Below are 23248 nucleotides of genomic sequence, written 5' to 3'. Positions count from 1 at the left end.
CAGAAAGAAGTAGCCACTTTCGTGCCGGAAGTGTTAACAGTCACCCAGAGAAGGGGCACCATGGTTACGGCAGTAGATGAGGAAGCACGGAAAATACCAGAAATGTATTGCATTTTCGTACATTTCTTGTAGAAAACGTTACATATAAACACTTTTTGTTATTTTGCCTTTTTCTTTTGATAATATGGAATATTTGTTTTATGTTTTTATTGTGTATTTACTTCTTGATTTTATTGATGTTAAAGGTTATTTTTTTCTTTTAATGAAGCAATAAAACATTGTTTTAAACATTTTTTTTAAACTATAATAAACACTTATTTGAATCAAATATATGCACTACAATAGCAATGCGGGACATGAATTCTTGCGACCACAGATTGGAACGTTCCGGGTTCCAGACCTTGAGGCAGCTTGACGGTCAGTGCTGTTCTGTTGCTTGGAGATGGCACCTTTGCAGTACCTCGTTGCCTGTCAAACACTGGTGTGTTTGGCAGGCTGTGGCGGCTGTCGCTCCTCTTACTCTTGCAGCTGCTGCCTAGGGGGAGGGAAGTGAAAACGAAATTGACTTTTCCGAGAAAAGAATGAGGTAGGCTGGTCTCACCAATGAGATCGTCGAGCTAACTTCCGCACTCCTTCACCCCTCCAACCGCCGCTTTCTACGCTTATCCTCTGCAGTTTAGTAGAGGAGAGAGGACTGAAAACACATTAAAACCATGTAGTTGCCAAGACGATCTCGGCGGCCATCTTCAACTGGAGTATTTTCATTTTCAGTGTGGAAAATATTACAAGGTAAGACCCGTTTTTATTTTCAAACCAAATCAAATTGAATTACTGTTTAAAACAATAAAACATGGAATAGTGAGGTTAATAAACAATTACTTATAATATTTTGTTAAATATTGGTAAAAATGTTTATTATCAGAATCCTTTGAATATTGTATTCTTTTAAAGTTTATAACTACAAACCCATTACTTGAGGGAATGGTTCTTGTGGGTAGCTTCTTCGACCTGTAAAACAGGGGCATTTGTAACATGGCCGCTAGTTTTACCAGTCGTCCCTCCTAAGCGGCTAGTGGAGCTAGTCCTTGTATGTATGCCCCTCCAGCAGATCTCCCTTCCCCCACCGCTGCCTCTGCAAACATGAAACAAACAGCAGGGAGGGGAGGGGAGGCGTTTCCAGCCCAGCTCTCTCGCTCTCCCTTGTTTTGCTTTCGATCTAGACCCGTCTCCGGCACTGTCCACGGCTGTCTTAACTTTTAGTTTTGATACAGCGGATATTTACACAAGGCCCTCCTAACTTCCATTTTCAAACGTCGTGACACCACGGAAACAAGTGAGGAATTCCTTCAACAGATTAGAAATTAAAAGAAGGTAAACCAATTTTCTTTTTTGAAGAGACTAAGATTGTGCTTACACCCACAAACAGGAAGTAAATTGCTGGCTTGTTGACAAAAGTGACAAATCTTGCAGTTGACAGCTCAAGTTTGGATCAAGCGATTTTAGGTTTCGATTATGAGCTGGAAGTTTAATTTCACTTTTGATTTAAAATGATGTCATATGATGATGCGATTATTCTTGGGAATAGCTGTTTGTTTATTAATGGTTGCCTTTTGCCAAGAAAGCTGTAAGCTTTGCATTTTGAGCGGGGTCTGAAGCGGTGTGCTAACATTTCCTTTTATTTGTGTACTTTTTGGAATGTTTCTTCTTGAACATTTCAGCGAATTGCTTTTCCAGTTCCATGCAAACAAGAGCACTCTTGTGATCGAAAATATAACCCTATGTCGTGTGTCCGTTTAAGTTTGTGTTTTTGCATTTTATGAGAGTCTCATAAAAACATTAACAGCTGTTAGATTGACTTTGAAGGAATACAAGTAATGTGTTTTTGCTTTAGTCACAAGCGACTTTACATTTTCTCTGCGCAATCTTTATTTATCGTCGCAATTTTACAATTCTGGTAAAACCGACTGCTTTTCAGATTTGTTTTTGATAAGGTACAAGGTTCCAGACCTTCCTGTCATGAAATAGAAACTGAAACTAATTAAAGGGGAAGGGGCTGTTGGTTATTGAAATAGTGTTTTAGTGAAGGTTGTGCTAGGTACATTTTTTATGTTAAGAGTTACGCACTAGTGATTGCATTACACCTTGCGCAATCCAGACCCCTTTCGCGTTACAATGATGTACTATTTACAGTAGATTGTGTGTTTCGGTGTTCCCCTTTGCAAATCAATGTGCGCCCCCTTTTAGCGGAATGGTCTGCCATATATGACTTGCGTTGCAGGCCACCTGTCAACGGTGTGAATTGCTTTTCGGTGATGGAGAGTTTCCTTGTCAAAATTTCCGTTTATTCAGAAAACGACTGTCTTCGGGATCGTTTTTATTTAGCAGTCACACAGCGTATGAAAAAGGCAATTTTAGGTCATATTGCAAAGACCTTGCCTCCTACTGTAAAGGGCATTTGCTGGCACCTGTAGCTTGCACATTGCCTGCCGGCTGACGGGACAGGCCTGGGAACTGGCACTTGTTGCAGTGCAACCTTGCCACGCCGTTCACTGTCAGAACGAAGCAGCAGGGAATTGTCTTTTTTTATTTGCTTTCTAGTCCTACACACAGGTTGGCACATGAGGTTTCTCGCTGCTGTGGTCAGGCTTCCTTTTTGTTACGAGGCCTGCAAAAGCATCGCCGTTTTCCTACTCAGGCTGGCCCATCATTGCATGCTGACAGGCACCGGATGCACGTACCGATGTCTAATGAAAGCAACAGTAAATATTTTAACGCACATTTCTGTTGACATCATGGAAGTACGCACACACGTTCATGATTGTCTTCTTCATAGGAGGCCTGTATTTTTTTTATTGTTGGGTTTTGCTTTCAATCATAGCGAAGGACCTGGAAATGCTGTTACAGCCTTGACTTCCCATCGCAAGCCTCGAGATTGAAGAAGGACACAAACGAGACCATTCATTTTGTGTATGAACCTGCTGCCACACAAGTATTATATGGGGTGCGTGAGTCATTTGTACACATTGATACACGTTGGTGTCGCAGGGATGCCCCCCACCCACCCCATAACATTTTGCTTTAAAACCTAATTTCTCATATATTTTGCCAGTTTACTTTCATATGAAGCTGCGATGGGCTCTATATATAAACACAAGCCTGTGTCGCCTAGATGCCCCATACATCCCCTTTATCTACAATACGTGCGATGCTTTCCGAAGGTAAACGGGGTACGGTTTTTGTGTTGGTAATACTGAGTGTGTCCCCATGCAGTGGAAACATTGTGTATTTCGATTCCTTCTTGGACTTTTAAGTGCCTGTCTTTATTGAGCGCTGGAGTTTTCAAGTGAGGATCCCACTTTTTATGCTAATTAGATCACTGCGCTCAGCAGATTTCCATCGTGAAGATCCTGTTGATTCTATGTCAAGACTGGAGGCTCGGATTATGCTCAACTCTACTCTCTCAGCCTTATGCAAAACTGTATAACAACGCAAAACAAGTAAAACTACAACATCCAGAGGTAACAACACATTCTTGTAGTTTAGACTTGTTAGGGTGTTGACTTGTTAGGGTGTTAAAGTCCATGTTACACTGTTGAACAACAATGTATGTAGTAAATCTTGGGGATACTACACGACCCTTGTCCTCTTGGTATAAGGTAACCCAACCATTGGTATAGGCCTGTACTACACAAGTTGGTAGTGTGACTATCTCAAGAGGGGTACACATTCACAAATACAAGTATTCAAGTAACACTTAAACTCAAGGTTTTGTTATAAATAATGTATTTATTTAACAGTCGTTTTTAAATAAACATTCTTTAAAAAGGGCAATATATGTAGTGATAAAATGCACTTTAAATTACTTTTCTAGAATAAACACAAAGCTAGTAGATACTCTTTAGAGATGCTTCTTACACACTTCCTATACTCAGAGGTGACTTCACTAACTAGGACAGTAATTGCATTTATATATCACTAGTACCCTTTGTAGATTCTGAGGTTGGCAGAAAGGGAAGGTTAAAGGAAGGAAAAAGGTTAAACGGGTTCTCGGAGCATGTGAGTACTTTAAATCTTCCAATGAAGTCTAGATAAAAACCTTTCACAGCAATATTAGTTTAAAACCAATGTATCACTTATAGGGACAGTAGGCATGAAAGTCAAATGGAATAGAAGTCTGCAGGGAGCCACGACAGCCAAAGTCAATTGGAGCAAAGTCTATGGAGCTGATGTACTTCTTAGATAATAAAGGTCTTGCACAAGTTAGAGTGTTTGTTGAAGATAAATCATTGTAGGGTTACAAGCTGTTATACCTGTGAAGGTTAGAGCTGAAATCGACCCTAGCAAAGCAGCTACTACAAGTCTCAACTGAGAAGAGCAAGCTACAGACACTGAGGTAAGTGCCCCAAGTCAGAATAGTACCTTTGGTTAGAAGAAAAGTGGTCCCACGGGCTACTCTGTGGTTGCAGCGATGCAGATCCGGGGTTCCTGGGCCTCAGTCGTGGGGACAAGAGGGAGAACGCCTGGGGACTCCTGTGGCAGCAATTCGGAGGTCGGCGGCAGCTACGGGCTCTTTTCGGATCATTGGTACTTCGTGGTTTCAGCGCGCGGTAAACAGCACCACTGCGGATCTTGGATACCGGTTTGGCTTCCTTCACTCCTTGAGTCCTGCACTCTGGTGACGGGACTCAAGCTCTGGTCGTCCTCCTTCTGGAGGGTCCTGGGAAGACTCCTGGAGCTTCTGGCTGGATCACAGATGTTGCACTCGACTACGGATTTCTCGGCCTCTGGCACTCGTTTTCTGCAGCAGCAAAGTAGTACAGCTAGTCGGGGAAGATGGTCTAGTGGAGTTCGTCTCAGGGTTAGTTGGTCACACTAACTCAAGGGAAGAAGTTGTCCCTTCTGGAGCTTCTCTTATCGATCAGAAAAAGGAGTTTCAGCACAGTAGCAGGGCATCACCGGGCAGGTCAACGGTCCAGGAGGATGCAGCAAGCTTTGTTCACGTTTTTTTCGCTGTGTTGTTCTTCCCAGTGGTCGACTCTGTCTTCAGTCCCAAAACCCTCGCCTTCTAAGCAGGTTTCTCCCATTCATGCACAGCCTAGCTGTCATTCAAACAGCAGGGTGGCTGTCCTGCAAGAGAAAAGAGTCCAGTTTATGAACTCTCCCCTCCCCCGCACACTATATGGTTGAACGATTGGCTGACATTTAAATGTTAACTGATCATGTAAATTCAAAGAAGGGAAGACGGTATTGATCAAATAATACAATTTAATTCAAATACTAGATAAAGCTTCAGATACATGTAGAGGCCAAACAATTCCAGTCGTGCTCAACGCGTTTCGGGGGATCATCACCCTTCTTCAAGAGCAAATCGTACTGTAAATTAAAATTCAAACAACACTATTTACAAATCAGACACAACTCATAATGCACAGTATATGATATTAATGGACACTGACCTAGTACATCATCCAGCAAAAGTCACATGGTTTACCGCTGGCCTATACCTGAACCAAAAACCTATGACTTTTAAATGGTCATAAGAGAACTTTTTCTCATAGATGATTGTTTACCCTCATGTCTCGTTTGAAGGTACACCCATGCTACATGTGTAAAGGCAGACATCAATAAGTATGTCTAAAAGCCTACATAGCCTTAGTATATTAAGGGGAAATGGCATAGACACCCCTTCAAGAAAAGGAACTCTCGTGGACTTCCAGACCAAAATGCTCCTGCTCATGGACAAAAAGCAAGGTGGGGCTGCTAATGTTATTAGATCTGTCGGCAGCCTTTGACCTTGTAGACCATACAAAGCATTTGAGTAGGAAGATGACTGTAGGAGACTGCTCTAATGAGGCAGCCGCCTGTATTGCCTCATTCCTAGATAATAGATCTTCCAGGATCGTATGGGGGGATGCTTGTTCTCCCCCTGAGATTTTGAAGTGTGGCGTCCCATAGGGCGTGTGCCTATCGCCATCCCTATTTAACGTCTTCTGTCAACCAGTGTGTGTCCTTTTGGAGGATCTGGTTGTCTGTTTCACCAACTGCGCCAACGACACACAGCTTGTTATTGAGCTATTTAGAGTATACAAAAATGAAGCTGAGAAAGTTTGAAATTTTATATAATATGATTCAGAACTGGATGACATGTAATGGCATGTGTCTGAACGCCGCCAAGACAGAGCTGTTACTGTTTGGTTCACCGCAGGCCACAGGGAAATTGGACAATTCATACATGGGATTCACCATGGATAAACATTTGATCCCCACAGCTACGAAGGTGGAGTCATTCTGGAAGCATCTCTTAGCTCAGAAGCTCACATTCAAAATGTGGTCAATAAAACTCAGTACCACCTTAGATTACTAAGGTTAGTGAAACCCTATGTATCTGAACCAATTACACAACTCTTGCTCAAGCTTTAATCTTGCCAAGGATTGACTATTGTAATGCGTTACACATTGGGGCTTATAAGGGCCGCCTTGGTCGTCTGCAGGTACTGAAAACTGATGCTGTGCGCCTGTTAAAAAAATATACGCGAACACGAGCACATTTCGGAACAGTCTTCACTGGCTCCTGGTGGTGGCCAGGACCCGGTTTAAGGCGCTCACCATTGTGCACAAATGCTGCTTTGGGCAAGCCCCTAGATATTTGAAAAATCGTATGAAGGTGATTGTTCCTAAAAAGAGCCACCAGTTCCAGCAATGAAATGTGTTTAACGATCCCTATTAACAAACGAGTCAGAGGGTGTGGTAGATCCTTCCCTGTGCAGGCTGCAATAGCCTGGAACAAACTACTGAAAGAACTGCACGCCAAACCTAATTTATTAAACTTTAGAAAGCGATTGAAAAGTCTTTTATTCGAATAGCCATGGACCGCCCGTGATTTGACTAAGGCTTTTTCACCCCACTTTCTCTCTCTTCTGCGCCCTGATGTCTGCGAGCTCTGGCGCTGAACGAACGAACAAACGAGTAAAGAGATCGATTGATTTTATAGTATGGAATCTTTGGCCAGAAAGCACTCTTGAATTGATATATGGCATTGAAAAGCAGACATGTGTCAATAGTGCATTTTCGATGTTCCAGTACCAGGTATGATTGATTATAGTTCTATCTCTCCTGCCACTCTCTCCTGCACTGCCTCCACGGCAACCCCTGCACTACGGGACTGTGTCTGTATCCATACAGCCCCCCTTCCCAGCACTTGTCTGCACTTACCTCGCACTTGCCACCAGCTGGCCCTTGTTATTTATCCTGTATGCTGTATGCTAATAACCCTGTACTGCACTTTCCCCTCTCCCTTTCCCCCATGCACTTTTCCCTTCCCCTCTACCCTTGCGCGACCTGAATGACACCTGGCCTAGTAAGATCGTTGTCTGTCTCCCCTTGTTCCCCCCCCTGCCTCGTCGCGCCTTGAAACACTTGTGTATAGGTGCATTACAAATGCCTTATCATATCATATCATATCTTCTTATTACAATATACATTTAAAATCTAGTAATATTTCGGCACACGACCGACATAATTGAGAAGGCCAGAATGGAGCACACTGATGACATAGACTGTCTATCTATGTTAAGGTTAGCGTGACGTCAGCTGTGCAATGTGCAGCATCATGCTGTGTATATTTGGGCACAAGTAAGATGGCAGCGGTTCCTCTATGCCAGGTGGAACGCCACTATATGCCACCATGGAACTGGGACAAATTATCCCAGTATTTGAGTATGTATCATAACGTGTGCAGTATTTACAGCAAGTTCAATGACCCTGACATAGTAGGTTTTGATTGGCAGGTTATTTTTATATTTTCAATTAGGATATTTTCAATCAACTATACTGTAACAGAGGGTATCTACCCCATTATCGTTTTAGTGAGGTGAGGCCGTGCATTTTTGAAGAGTATTTCAGCCATGTATTAAGGTATGCTTTCTGTACTTCATTGAGGATGTCTGGGCCATCCATAGGAGAGAGCGTCAATTAGCTTTAATAGATGGGTCAATGACATATCTTTTCTTTTAGGTTACACAATGTGAGATAATTTGGAGCACCAGTGTGAATGTTTAAATTATTAAATTAATACAGGAAATGGATATGATGAATATGACCGCATATTTCAAAGAATTTCATACTGAGCTCTTTTTGGGGTATCTGATACATACGTTTGTACATACATTGATGTGATTTAAGAGAGAGGCTGAGATTATGGGCTTTTGGTTAGATCGATTTGATTCACATAACTCCTTAATGCACAGGTGCCTTATGGTGGAAGTGTTTTTGATCCATTTCTGATATATTTGAGCATGATTGTTACCATTGCACCCATTAAGTGTGTGAGTATTAGTATAATTCAAGTTAATTGAGTGTTTGATTGTAACATGTGGTTCTCTCTTCTTCCCTTCCCTTTTTCCTCCACTCTTCCCCATTGTTTTGATCTCCATCCATTCTTGTTGCCAACATTTTGAGCTTGACTTTCAATCGCGTATTCTATTGTTGATGTATGTTATGATGAACACTGATCATGTGTTGGTGATATTCGTGGGGAATAAAATGAACACCTTTAATTTTCATTACTTTTTGAATCGGGGTTGTTTGACTTTCTATTGAACATCTTTTCACATACTTATGTTATCTTGTTTTATTTGGCTATTAATGCTTTCATGCATATATCTTGTTGAAAAAAGGGGTCGAAACACGTGTTTATGAACATTACATGTGAAAAGCAATTCCTTGAATAATCTAGACATTGCAAATAATCCAATCAACTAATTTGAATATATGTGATGTTAAGAGGTGCAGGTGGCCAGGTTGTGTTGTTATTTATACCATATGTGACCTTGGGCTTCGGTCATAGGCTAACGTTGGACCTTGCTTACCTACTGCTGGCATTTTATTAAAAGTGCATTTATTAAACACTTTCAAGTTTAAAGCATCTTGGTAGTTGGCTCAACTCAATATCAGCCCCCACCAGTCACCTGCTAACCACTTTATTGCTCCTGTGTCTGTCTCCTATCTCTGAACCCTCACAATCCGCTTGGTTCACTCTCCCACCAAGTTTGCAACTGTCTCTCATTCGCATCAGGGTCCTAGACCCTCTTTTGGGCGCAGGTCTCAGACTTGCATGGTTGCGCTGTATCTGCTTGGTTCACTCTCCTGCCACGTATATAATTGTCTCTCATTTGTCTTCCTCTGACTTTCAAAGGGTGGGGTCCCAGACCCTCTTATTCTTGATTTCTGGCTTCACTCACTGCTTCCCCAGCCCTCTAGCACCTCCTAGGCAAACCGCGTACCTGTCTTAAAGTTTCTTGTAGGTACCAGCAGTTCCCAGGCAGTTGCGTCCCTTCTCGAGGCTGTAGTGGCATTCGGGCATGTTCATTTTCAGAGGGCTGCTGGTCTCATCCCAGCTGAACTCAGCTGACTGTGAGACCCAGCATTCCTCCTCCTCTGGATGGCTATCTCTCCCTCTGCTGTCCTAGTCTCTCCTTGGGTCTGTGTAAGTGCAGCAGACTGTGACCCCGGCTACTTAGCTGGGTGGCTGTCTCCTTCTGCTGTGCTAGTCTCTAATCCATGGATTTTCCAGAGATCCCGGTGCCTCTATGTAGGCATCCCGGTCTTCCCTATTCTGGCTCCTCTGGACTGGCTTCACTCCTTCCACATGTTTTAGCCAGGGAGGGCTCCTCTCACACTTGCAGAGTTATTTTTCCATTTTATACTGACTCCCCCTTCCAGTCCACCCCCCTCCTCGCACTTAGCATGTGGACCCTCAGCACCTGGACCCCATGAAATTCCCTGGCACTTGCCCTCCTGGCCTCCCCTTGGCACTCGACTAGCGCCTGTGTCCTCCCCCGCTGCCCCCCTCCTTCACTTGCACTCTCTTTACCCTGCACTTCCCTAGCCCTTTACGCTCACGCAGACTGGCACTTCCCTCCCACCTCTTCCTCGCACTTCTTGTTACTGCATTTGCACGATCCGAATGTTACAAGGCATAGTAGGACCATTATTGTTTTTCTCCCCTGCCCCCCCCCTTTATTTTGTCTTGTGGCGCATTGAAACACCATGTGTTGTATATGGCCTTTCAAATAACCAATAAAATAAATAAAACAAACATGTATATAAAATACATACATCATGAAGAATATTTGTTATAAACAGAATCAGTTCAATGAAATCTGGAAAATATTTATTGAAAGAGTCTATGATGGGATGGCTTATGTGCATCTGTGTGATTACTATTTATTTAGTATCTTACAGGAACAATGATTGAGATAATTTGCCTTTTGGAATTCCAAATGTAAAATGACTTCTGTTGGCATTACTTCCTTCCTTCTGTTTTCTTAAGCATGAACACTTTATCCCTTTTCAATTTTACATTTCTTTCAATATAAACTAAAACAGTTGCATTAATTGCAACGGAGAGAGGGCATGAAGGATGTATTATCTTTTTAAAAACGTTCTTTATTGATTTTACATAACGAAACCTGGCTATCACATTGCCAAAGAAAATAGAACGGTAACACCTTCGCTCCCCCTTTGAGCACCCCTGTACAGCGCATCAGATTTTCTACATACATATACGACCATTAGGCTTAACACAGTGCAACACATTATCTCATTGTTATGGGGTTTTAACCATGTTGGTCCCGGTTCTCTTATATTTTGTATCGCAAAAAAAGTGTTCCAGCGCTCTAGGGTGTTCATCACACCAAGGCCTGCATTGTCCAAAGTTTGTTTCACACATACGTGGGGTTATATGCTCTCATTGGGATCAAGATTCTGTTGGTACAGGGTTAGTACGACAGCTGGTGAGTTCTGAGTTTGTTCAGCATAGTAGCGTCTTAAAGGGTCCAGTAATCAAGTGGTCTACTACCGTTTGGGAGCGTTGTTGCGTATCGTGATTCTCTTCTCTCACATATTCATAAAATTCAGCTAACTCTGAAAGCATGGTGCTTTACGTTTCCCCCAGTTTTTTGCGATTATATATCTGGCAGTTATTGTTGCCAACCACAGCAGCTTATTTTCCAAGCGAGATCCCCCCTCGATCATTGCTAACAGCCACAGCCCCGGGGAATAGTAGTGTCTCGGGGACGTTAACATTTGAGACATGGCCTCCTCGATTTCCCACCCAGAAGGGTCTCGTATGTGGGCAGGACCATACCACGTGGAAGAATCGGCCGAATCTCAATCGCATCTTTTATGAAGGGGAGATTTTTCTGGGAAGAATTGATACAGGCGGCTGGCGAGTAATAGGCTTGGTGTAGGAACTTGAAATTGATTAATTTGAGCAGATTATTCAGGGACAGGTTACGGGTCTCTTCATTTATCTTTTCTCTAGCGTCAGCTCCCACCTGGTTCTAAAGTTCTGGCCCCTCATCTCTTTTCGTGATCTGATCATTTTGTAGATGGTGGACACCAATATCCTAGTGGACAGTGGGTTAATTACATATTGAAGTATTGGGGAGGGAGCTGGGGCTTGTGGGAAACATGGGCATTTAGATTTGATCACTTGCCTGAGACGAAAATAGAGCAGCACAGTCACGGCCGTCAATTCCCCACTAGTTTTCAGGGTATCCCATGTTATAAACTGCCCGTTATGTACCAGGTCCCCCAGGGTCAGGACTCCCAGCCTCCCGAAGTGTGTCTGGAATATTTTCTCGTGTGATCCGGGCCCCCGCAGACTTTAAACATAGGAAGGTTTGGGAAATAACGGGCCCCCCCTTCCCACCACCCGGCATATTTGGCCCCAGGCTTTACAGGTGGTTTCCACTGGTTGGCTCTCAGATTGTGCCACCTTCCCCCGATTACCCCATAGCATTCTCATTAGGTCATTTGGGTAAGTGATTTCTTTCGCTAGGCGTGTGTGCGGGAGTTCGGTCGTGGGGGACCACCACCTCACGGAGAACTGGATTTGTGCAGCCAGAAAGTATAAGTATAAATCGGGGTATTCTAACCCGCCCCGTTCGTAGGGAAGGGCAAGGGTGTCGTAGGACACTCTAGCCTGTTTGCCCGCCCAGGCTAGTCGTACCATCAGGCTCTTAAGTCGGGACCAGAATCTCACAGGGGGGACAGGTGGGTACATTGTTAAATGTATAAAGGAGTTTCGAAAGGACCACAATTTTTGCTAGGGAGATGTGAGCATCTTGGGCAATAGGTAGAAGGATCCATGATCTCACTCTGTATTCCAGCATTTCAAGTGTCTTTACATAGTTTGCACCTGTATAGATCTCCCACGGATAGAGTCACATGGCCACCCAGATACCGTATGCCTTGGGGGCACCACCGAAGTCCCTCCCTATGTCTGATTGTTGGACATTTGGGGTCAGAGGTAGAACTTCGACTTAGTCCAATTTATTCTCAGCCCCGAGAGTTCCCCAAACGTGCTTATTTCCTGTGTCAATGGAGGTAGGTTATGCCCGGGGTGTTTCACATATTAGTATATTGTCCGCATACAGGGAAATAATGGAGAGGTGTGACTATCTTTATGCCCTGATGGGCGTGAAATTCTCATGTAGCAGGCCAGTGGTTCAACTGCGAGGGCAAACAGGATTGGCAACAGGGGGCATCCCAGGCGTGTCCCCGTGTTGGATAGATGTATTCAGAGGTCATTCCATTAGTGTATTCATCTTGTATCCTGGCTTGCAACATTATGTGTTACTACTGACTTCTGCAATTGTATTTGCTCTCCCCTCTTGCTTTTCCACTCGTTTTGATTGTTTACTCTCTGTTTTCTCCTCCTTTCCCTTCTCCCTTTTCCCATCTCCTCCCCTTACTTTCTTCTGTGCACTTACTCTATCAGAATTGTCCCTGGACCTAATATGATAGCAACCTCGTCTGTTTCCTCCACCCTCCTATTACTGTTTTTTTGTCCTCCCCACCTCCCCTCCAGCACTATCTGAAATGTCGTCAGACCTAGTATGATAGTCGCTTGTTTTGTTCCTCCCCTCCCTTTCTGCACCCCTCTCCCTCACCTTTTGTTTTCTCCGGCTCTACCAGAAATGTCGTCAGGCCTAGTACGGTAGTCGCCTGTCTGTTTCCATTTCCTTCCCACTCTCCCCCTCCCTTCCTTATCTATGTCTTAGCTCTTGCACTATCTGAAATGTCATCAGGCCGAGTATGATAGTTAATTTCACATCCTTACTGTTCATGGCCTGTAAGAATGTAATTGTATTTTCCCTTGTTCCCTCCCTTGCCTTGAAGCGCTTTGAAACACATTGTGTATAGGCGCTATATAAATAAACTATCGTATCATATTGTGTGAGAATGGACTCCCCAAGGACTGGATTAGTGCATCACTTCCTGCTGATATGCCTCCCAGGTGTGGCGTGGGTGGTCTCTGAGAGATCCTGCTGACTTGCTATCCCCAACCCAGAGAATCTGTAATATCTCCATGAGAACCACATTGAGAGATCATAACTGTAAGTACTAAAATCCCAGGAGAGCACTGTTCCCAAGAGGCCTTTTGAAAGGATACTGCCCCACTCTGGATTTGGAGTAATTTGTAAACTTTACATGGAACAGTGAATTCCACGAACTTGTGTTGTTTGCAAACCAGCGAGGGAAAAGAATGTATGTGTGCCTTACAGAGCGAGAAACTGGAGGAACGCATACTTTGTGCTTAGATGCCCACGGTCCATCAGAGTCCCCAACAGCACAGGGCGAAAGCGTTCTGCCACAGAATCGTGCAGCAGATAACAATAACTTCAAGAATGGCATCACAGACGCTTATGAAACCTTGCAGGAAATATAAATAAGTTAGTAATTAGCCATTCTGATACAATTGATGTGCACGATCGGAGGCTCTCTGAGGATTAACCAACCAGACTTTCGAGTAAGAATAAGGAATAACCTATCTGAACTAGTAACACCTCTCCAGCCTAGTAACTGTAAGGCCGGTAAGAAAGCAGAAATTGAGTGAATCTTGGGGGAAACAGACACTCTGTTCCTTCTCGCTTGATGCAAAGCTTGGAAGAGGATGCAGGAGACCAGTCAGGGAGACCCTGGAAGGAGCAAGGAGCTAGAGTGCTTGAGAAGCACTTGCCCCACCTTGATGGAATGGGAAGTCCTACGTTTGGTGCCTTCCACCATTAACCTGCAAGGCAACTGAAGACCAGGCGCATGGCATGAGGGTGTTATAATATTGGCTGCATGATAAGGACTTTGATGCGAGAGTATAAAGGTCCAGGAGGGACTCCTTGTGATTCCTGAGAAAGGCATGGTCCAAGAGTGACCTGTTGTGAATCCTGAGAAAGCAAGGTCCAGTAGGGGCCATTTTTGACTCTGAAGAAAACCAAGGTCTGGAGGGTCCAGTTTTAAATCCTGAGAAAGCGAAGGTCTGGGAGTACCCCATTTTTAATCCTGAGAAAGCTAAGGTGCAGAAGAGATCCATTGTGAATGCTGAGAAGACGAAGCTCCAGGAGGACCCTGTTGAGACCGTACAAGACTGCGCTCCGTGAGGGACCTGCCATGAAGCTTGTGATGACTGAGGCTCAGTAGCTGCTTAATTATAATCCGGTCAAGGGCTAGGTCTGGGCCAATGACGTTGTGGAACTGCGAAAAGCCATAAGACTATGCAGCACCTGGTACAGAAAGTCTGAATCACTGGGAGAGGTATCTAGGTACAACATAGAAGCAGACGGGCATTAGCGTGACACTACACACTAAGTAACTTCGACAAAAGTTCTCCCAGAAAATGATTTGTGTTTTGTTGTGCTCTAATAGGTATAGACATTTGAAGACACCATTTTGACTGCTTTGGGCTAGCCACATATTTGAGCAGCCAGCAGGCTATACTTATGACTTCTAAAGTTAAGGTGTTCTAACTCTTCATTGGCCATCCCTTCGAGACTTTGTTTTGTATGTTTTCTTTTAGATAAGAGATCAGGACTTACTAGAATAGTTTAAAGGACTTTGTTACAAGGAGAAAGCCTGAACGTGTTACTGCTAAGGAAACATCAATCTGCTTTCATTTAACCCATACTATGTTTTGTTTAGGAAAACCCTCATGATTTTTGGCTAAACCCCTAGAACCTATAGGCTTTTACCCAACCCGTGTGCAGTGATGATAAAGTTTGTTCTTGTAATATGCGAAGAGAGCATCCTAGGACTTCAGGTAAGTGAATCACACGGAGCAGGAACACTCAGGATGCCGATATGTATAAAAGGAACATACTTTATTAAGTTGCAGTATTAAGTTCAGAAGTTAGGCAGGAGGTTATAGATGGTACATCTGTATTTTTCAAGCTTCTGTCTAGTTCAAGCTCTTATCCTGAAGTCCTGAGCGATGGACTTCTTTGGATTCTGGGGCTACCCAGATTCTACGTTCTGTGTAGCAATGATGAAATAGATATGCAGTAAGGATACTACAGTTCTGTTGAACGTGATGCTCTGGTAGGATTGTATCATTGCTCAGCCTTCTCAAAGATGGCAATGCACAGCACTATGATGTATCATGTCTGTCGTAGCAGACTACAGAAAGATCTACAATGGTTATCGCTGAGCACAAAGCCTCATCTGGTTATATAATGATAGTACATGGCATGGGCAAATGCATTTTTGTCTAAAGTAACTCTATTTGAGCGTATGGCCTTACCTAGTTATGAGGATACTTTGAAACCACACCTTGCCTGTGATGGCCGTAGCTGGTCATGCGACTTGCCTGTCTGCAATAAATAAAATGACAGTTCATGGTATCGGACCCCACGTGGCCATGTCAGGCTCGCCCTGGCCGCCCGATTGCAGTAGCTGGGTCTGTGACATGATCTGGATACATGATGGTCATGTGATATTAATCTATATTCGTGTCTCTTAACTCAGTCATTTGATTGCTGTATCTGGGCATGAGCCCTCACCTGTGTATATGATGGCAGTAGGTAGCCATGATGTGCCCACACTTAGAACGAATTGTGAATGGTAGCATGTCCCACACTTAGAATTGTTAATGGTAGCATGTGCCACACTTAGATGGAATCGTAGACACTAGACTGCGTCACATCTAGATAGAATTATGATTGTTAGCATGTACCACACTTAGCTAGAAATGTGATTGTTAAAATGCGTAACACCTAGATGGAATCTTAGATATTAGCCTGCACTGCACCTACTTAGAATCGTGAATAATCAGCATGTGCCACACTTAGATATAATCTTAGACATAAGGCTGCGTCACATCTAGATAGAATTTTGATTGTTAGCATGTACCACACTTAGATAGAAATGTGATTGTTGGCATGTGCCACACCTAGATCGAACCTTAGACATTAACCAACACTGCATCTAGTTAGTATCATAAATGTCAGCATGTGCCACACTTGGAGGATATTGTGAATGATAGCATGGGCCACACTTGGTTGGAATTCTGAACATTGGCCATAGACGCATCTAAATGGGATTGTGGATGGTGGCGCCACACCTGGATTGAGCCACACCTAGATAGAAATGTGAATGTTAGCATGTGCCATACCTAGATGGAATCTTAGACACTAGGCGTCACATCCAGATATAAATGTGAATGTTAGCTATGCCAATTAACCAATCCACTAACAATTTCACCCCTCTGCATACACCTCTCAAAATCTAACCAAACACAACCACAAGCCTATAAACGCAACAATCCGCACAAACTTCACTACACTTCAACAACAAAACAAACCACACATAGACTAGCACAACAGTACACAACGGCTACTGACCGGAAAACACCCCAAGTCCAGCCAACTGAGTTACCGGTTTGAGACTGCCAACAGCACATCACTGCTCTCTTGCACTTTTCCAGCTCGTTCCCAGTAACTCACCCACCCACCCCCACCCCCTTCCCTTTTTTAAGAGCTGCCAGGGGACCACTCCGGTGGTGATAGTGTGCGGTAGAAATATCCCTTAACATTAACAGTAAGTGGCTTTAAGGTGGATTTAACGGACTGCACATGGGATAGAAAGGCATGTGGACATTCTGCTTCGCTCAATATCACTGTTTTCCCTGTGCAAAAGCTGCAACATTTTTCTCTTGTCAATACTTGTTTTAAAAGATCCGGCTTTGGTCCGTCCCCCGTGCACATCTAAGCAGAAATGTCTGCTGAGGGTTATAGTAGTTCCTTTTAAAGTTTAGCAGTAGGCGCGATGGTGGGAGCTGCCAGATTAATTGCCGATCAGATTTCTTGCATTTCCAACTGGGTGTGTAGAACTTTGCACTCTACTTCTTTGCAGTGCTATCTAAACTGTCTTAGCTAGCCATTTGGCAAACGCGGTATTTTATTTCCACAGTAACTGGCGGTGTACACAATGAGAGTTAAAGAAAGCTGTCACTTCCTCATATGAGCGAGGGTTTGTTTCAGTTTGTCACTAATGTAATTAAAGCATGGTGGCGAAATGCAAATGGCTTTTGAGGCCCAAACCCATCAAGTAAGAAGGCGGTGCGTGGTTGATTGGGATCGCTGTAAAGTCTTGGTGCACTAAGCTAGCTGTGGCAGATGCTTGGGAAAAGGGTATGTGATATTTGGGAATCTCATGGTCGGAGCGTACATGCTTGGATAACGAGCATGCAAGGTATTTAAACTTATTTGAAACGATGTTCCTTGATATGTGTATTCAAATAGCCCTGTTTAATTTTGATCGTTTTCTTCGGTATTTTTTATTTTTGCTCGCACAAATCTAAAGTAGTTTAAAAACATGCATTCCGCATCTGTCATTTTTCCTAAAATAGCTAATATTTGGGCCGTTTGAGTGCACTAATTTCCGATCCCGAAGACACCCGAACAGTAATTGGTAGGTGTCTGATGGTCCTATTGTAAGTATGGGCAAATAGCTGTAGATGGCGCATCATACGCTCATCTAGCATTCAATCACTAGATCTCGCACTTTTTAATGTGAGTCAGAGTGTTTGCTAAAGGCGTCCTAGCTGTTGCTGCCTGACCAGAGGAAAGCAAACTCAAAACTTGTGGGGGCCACGGGGCTGTATGTGTTGTTTTTTTCTTGGTAACCTCAGCTATTAAAAATGTAATTGTACTTGGATTGTACACTGGCTCTTTTTAAAAACAATCTGACATTGTTAATTTTTAATGATCACTTTTTTCAAACCTAGAATAATCATATACATTTTTTATGATGGAAGGGGGTCTTTTCAAGATGCACAGTGGTAAACTCGCGTTGTACTCTTTTGCAATATTAACAAGAGAAAAGGGAAGGGAACAAATAACACCAGTGAAAGTTCCAGCATGCTTTGCAGAAAAGGGGAAAGCAATCTGGGGTCATACGAATAACCACAGATCTTTGTCAAATACTAGATTAATAAAAGGGTTCTGTGCGTGCATCATTATGTGCACCGGGCTTAGTCTGCTTTTCATTTTTCACAACATCTACCCTAACATTACATTTGATTTTATTACAGGTTACATTGGCGAAGCCATTTGGAGCGCTGTACAATGAAAAAAGATGACAGTTCATGAATAATACATTACATAACACATTTTAAAAGATAAATCTATTTCTTGAAGGGATAAAAGGGTTGGGAACAATATTTACACTTTTTATGGAACAGAAGAAATTAAGGTTTAGGGCGAAGAGAATCTGTCAAAGCGTTCCAGATGCAAGTGATGGCTGCAGAGAAGGCTTGATTTGCAGTGCTGGTAGTCTTAACACATGGCGTTTCAAGGTGGAACAGAACTTTCCTTCTAGTTGTATATTGTCCACCAGACATAATCAGTGTCTGATACAGGTACGATGGAAACCTAAAGACCAATGGCTTTAAAAGCAAACTTTAAATTGAACCCTGATTTCAAAAGGTAGTCAGTGAAGTGCTTTTAAAATGGGATCGAATTCTTTTGAACTGCAGACATTAAGTGCGGAAGAACAGTTTTTGCGACACCCAACAGGAGAGCTTTGCCTTCATACATGTGCGAGAGCATTAAGAACTATACAATTGAGTGAAATGGCTCAGATGGGAGTTAGGGTTGATGTGGGCTAATAAAAAAATCTGGTATTGCACTGCTTGAGGAGTCATGGCCATATATATTTTCATACAAAGTCAAGAATCTTACCAAAAACTCAGTGAGTGAACAGAGGCTAAAAGGTGAAATGCCATCCTTATCAAGAGTAGAGTGCCATTCGTAAACCATTGCCTCTTCTCTGCTTCTCTCTTCCTCGCTCTCCTCCCTTACAGATCCTTACATATTGATGGCGACTATCTCTTATTACACTCTGAAAAGAACATAACATCATCATGCAAATTGCATTGTGCCACAAAGGGCACAGAAAAGACTAAGTCTCAGGAACAGGACACTTTTTACATTTTTTATAGATCTTTGTAGGGCTTTTGGCCGTCCCCCTCTCCCTTCCTCCTTCCCTCCTGTCTCCCTCCCTCCATTTCTCCATCCCTCTCTTCCTCACATATTGCACAGGCCCTCCTCACTAAGCCAGGCGTATGTAACCCCAGTCAGTGTTACCGAATGTTGACTCCTACTGTCTAATCTGTGTCTACTCCTGTTGATGATTCCCTGAGTTCAGGCTAACTAACTCTCTCAGGGGCTTCCTAGCTTTCTCTACTCTAACCGAAGCTTAGTTTTCTACTGGGGATTGGGATAGTGCCTTGAACTCACTCTGTTGGATTTTGGTTATTTCAATTACTCCCATTCTCATACTAATTCCTCGTGACCCCTCCCACCAATCTTCTGTGTCTCTGCTTCCACTCTTACTATCTCTTGCCTCCAACCTTTGATCTCTCGCGTGTACTCCTCCACCCACTATTACTCCTCCAAGTACTTCTCTGCTCCCACTAATATGCCTTCTCCGACCACTACGTAAACACTCCTTTCACCCAGTTTTATCCACTTCACATTCACCCTTACACTACCTTCTATAGTCGCTTGTCTCACAAACACACACTCGCACTGCAGAACCACTATTACTCCAAATCAAATGTTTCACCTGCTCCACAAGCTCTCTAAAAGCCACTGTTCCCTCTCCTGCTGTTCCCTTTGTCATCGTCGTCCTCCAACTCTTTCACCCGATAAAACGCACACAATTTTTGTTTCCTGGCCCCTGTTGAAGTATCTCCCCCCCCTTTGCTGACTGGCCATCTTTACCTACCCAATCTGGTCCTGTCGTTCCCCTGCACATCCATTCCTTGGAGGGGAAGTCTTAAAAAGGGGGCTATGTCCTGCCCAATTTCTCCATGCATGCTCGCCGCGTAATGAACCTGGTGGTGTTGGAAGTTCTTTGTTAAAGTTTGTGTTTTTGGGTCCGCTTCCCAGAACCATCTCAGTAAGTTTGTGGATTTGTCCATTTTGCCCACTTAGTGCCTGATGGTCTAGGGGACCGTTGTTTTCTGGTGCGGGATTGCTGGCATTCTCCACTGGTTCAGCACCGCGTATTCCCACACTGTAGAATGCTTGGCTGCAGTCTCTCTCCCTCTACCTCAAGCAGCTGATCAAGCATGGTTCGAGATTCTCCCTATTGGAGCCCTGTGCCAGCCATAAGAAGAATCTGTACCTGGCCCAGTGGTTACTAATTCTGAACCTCAATATTGCGCCTCCTGAGGTGGGTGATGGCAGTGATTTTGCCCTCGCTTTTGGAGAATGAATATGAAAGTCCAGGTTTGCCAATTCATCAATGAAACAACTGTAATCGCTGATAAAGAGCACACACTTCACCTCCCACCCCCTCCATCATGGCCACCTTTTTTTCATATTATGGTATTGCTACGTTTGGATTCGTAAAGCACACATCTGCCATTTATGCAAACATGTTGTGCTAAGGATCTCCTAGTGCAGTGGCTGAATGCTAAACTGTGATGGGAAGTCGAGGTGCCTAAGGAGGAAGGGGTCGGGGCCAAGAAGGGCAGAGTGTTGGAAGGCTGGCAATCCTTCCGGTCTTCTTCCAGTTCAGGTAAGTGGTATATCCTGGGGGCGGGGCAACATGTTTGTGCTCCTAGTCTGGCTTTGTGGTTGGCTCCCCCTCCCTTCTTGGCTTTCTGCAGGCTGTTCCCATTCTTACTCTGACTTTGCGGTTGGCAATCTCTTCCCCCCCTCCCTCACAGATATATTGATCATAGTGTGCTAAAACATCCAGAAGCGAGAAGGAGTGGGCTACATAAGAACTCTTCAAAATTTCCCATAGAGGAGAACTAGAGCAAGAGCTTGTTGACTGAGAGGTAAAGATCTTTGGGATGTCAAAAGTTCAGGTCTCGTTTCCCCTTTCTTTTTGTGCAAGGTGGCAGTTTTTCTTGACTCTGATCCTACCTGGCATGGATCCTTCTGGGTATTGTTACTGTCATGGCAACACTCATTGGACAAAGTACACGGGTCATCAGTGTTTGAAAGGCAATCTGGGTGGTCCCATAATCCCAGGTCTTTATTACTAGAAATCTACTCTAGTGCCTCCAAGGGAACTGATGAACCCCTACTGTACTCCGTCTCCAAAACACTGAGCTCACACACTTGCCACACAGCCCACAGCCACTGGTCAAAGGGCCTCTCCCCTCCTGCATAGTGCCTTCATTCATATATGGACTGGCATTCAGTTTCTGTGAGACGTTCAGTATAAACTGAAAGGTAGAGTGGGAAAGAGTGTGGGCTTTTGAAGTGCCCATGTGAGCAGGCCTTCTTCTCAAATGGGGCAATTGTTATTCATGCATTAATAACATCTTTCTCCAGCATGGGGTCTGGCATGGATTCACATGCTCTTGAATATTCCCAGTAGTCAGGCCGGAAATCCTTGGTAATAGAAAAAAATAGTTTCACTTTCACTTAGACTGTATTTCTCCCTTAAACCAATTACTGAACTCTGGATCATATTGCCCCCAGCCAATGACTGCCCTCTCCCTAGGCCCCTCCTCTGGCAGCCATCTTCAGATTTTTACCGCACGTTCAAGTGTTTCGAGTCCTTGAGTTTTGCTCTGTTACCTTTTTCTATGTTTTTTTGTGCTTTTTTGAAGAAAAAGTCCTACTTTTGTCAAATGAATCCAGTGTGCTCTTTCTCTATATCGACCAACAAGCGAGGATCCGTTTGTCTGTGAATTTTGGCACCCTTCGAGGGCAAGGATCGTCGAGTGTTTGTTGAAAGTTCCAGAAGGCCATCAGGCCTACTCTGCACCATGTCAGAAGAGAAAAAAGAGGGAAGCTCACTTTTCAAGCTCTGTTCCAGCTGCGAACTGTGGAACATTTTTGTAGAGGACAAAACCGTTCAATGTGTCTCCCGTCTCCACCCGCACCACTGAGAAGGAGATTGCGAGATCTGCCTTAGGTTCAGCAAAAGTACCATGAAAGATCGTCACAGAAGATTGGCGGCGTGGCTCAGTGCCAAGGCCTCTGCTCTGTGCCCCAAGCAGGGACCTGCTTCCCCCAGGACCGGCCGGTCCAAGGATCGGGTTTCTAAGTCCTTTGAGGGCGCTCTATCCGTGGGGGCCCAAGACAAGGCTAAGCACAGCAAGTCCGTCTCCGTTTGGGCCGCCGTGCAAGCGGATCCCGCATTGGGAAGGGCGCATTCAACCTGATCATCGGCCTCCATCTCCAGCCATCGATCCAGCTCCTCAAAATGGAAATCGGCGTACCTGGCTAAGCTGTGGGAGAAGCCTAAGGTGCAAGAAAAGGCAACCGACCTGCCTAAGAAAGTGCAGGAGAAATCATAGTCATTGATGATTGAGTTGGTAGCGGCCACTCTCTCGAAGGCCAAAGAGGCTGACCCGGTCAAGGTAGCCCTGGCTGCGCCCAGAGTGTCCCTGCCCCAGAGGCGGGATACCTTCACAGGGGCCGTGGAGGGTGTTATGCTTGAACTAAAATGGCACTGGTGCGCAATGTATTCTGGGAGCGCTCGGAGCCATGATGGATATTTACTTCATGCCGCAGTGAAAAGCTGCACACATTTTGCTGAGTGTTAGATTCACGGTGCTGAGGAAAACATGCTTTCCAAACCTGGTATGCGGTCAAGGACATTTCTGCTGGGAAAGCTAACTTTGTTATGGTTTGCTACTGTTCTCCGCGGAGCGTGTTTTTAGAGAAGGGAGGCACTCTGCTCCTTGAGGGTGGCTCTCGATTGACCCAGCTGGCAACCGACGGCTGCTCATCAACTGCGCAAGTGCCATTTCCAGAAGGTTCGAGAACTGCCACCCCTTTGCGGAGTGTGTATATATGCGGAAACCCGCAGGTGGTCAGGTGAGACTTCAGCCGGGGGGGGGATGCTTACGTCCGGCATTCATGTGGGCTGTCGTGCTCTCGGCCTGGCTGTTCCCGGGCTCTTCCAGACGCGTCTGGGCGAGATGAAGAATCCAGTTGCG

General features: G+C 44.3%; 1 protein-coding gene across 6 annotated transcripts in view; it reads left to right on the top strand.

Annotated features, from left to right (window-relative positions):
* The first annotated feature begins 420 nt into the window (after nucleotides 1–420).
* Nucleotides 421–23248, top strand: part of IRF2 (interferon regulatory factor 2) — a 580815-nt gene continuing 557987 nt past the window's right edge. For 2 of the 6 annotated variants that reach the window (XM_069631489.1, XM_069631486.1), the window contains exon 1: nucleotides 1146–1371. The gene's annotated coding sequence lies outside the window, so the exon portion shown is untranslated. Of the gene's footprint in view, nucleotides 790–1041; nucleotides 1372–23248 lie in introns of those variants that run through there. The other 4 variants (XM_069631488.1, XM_069631490.1, XM_069631485.1 and 1 more) reach the window with 4 other exon arrangements.

This window comes from Ambystoma mexicanum, chromosome 6q, assembly GCF_040938575.1.
Source record: "Ambystoma mexicanum isolate Mex_15411 chromosome 6q, UKY_AmexF1_1, whole genome shotgun sequence".
NCBI lineage: Eukaryota > Metazoa > Chordata > Amphibia > Caudata > Ambystomatidae > Ambystoma > Ambystoma mexicanum.
Note: the sequence above shows the minus strand (reverse complement) of the source record. Positions and strands in the feature narration are given on the sequence as shown.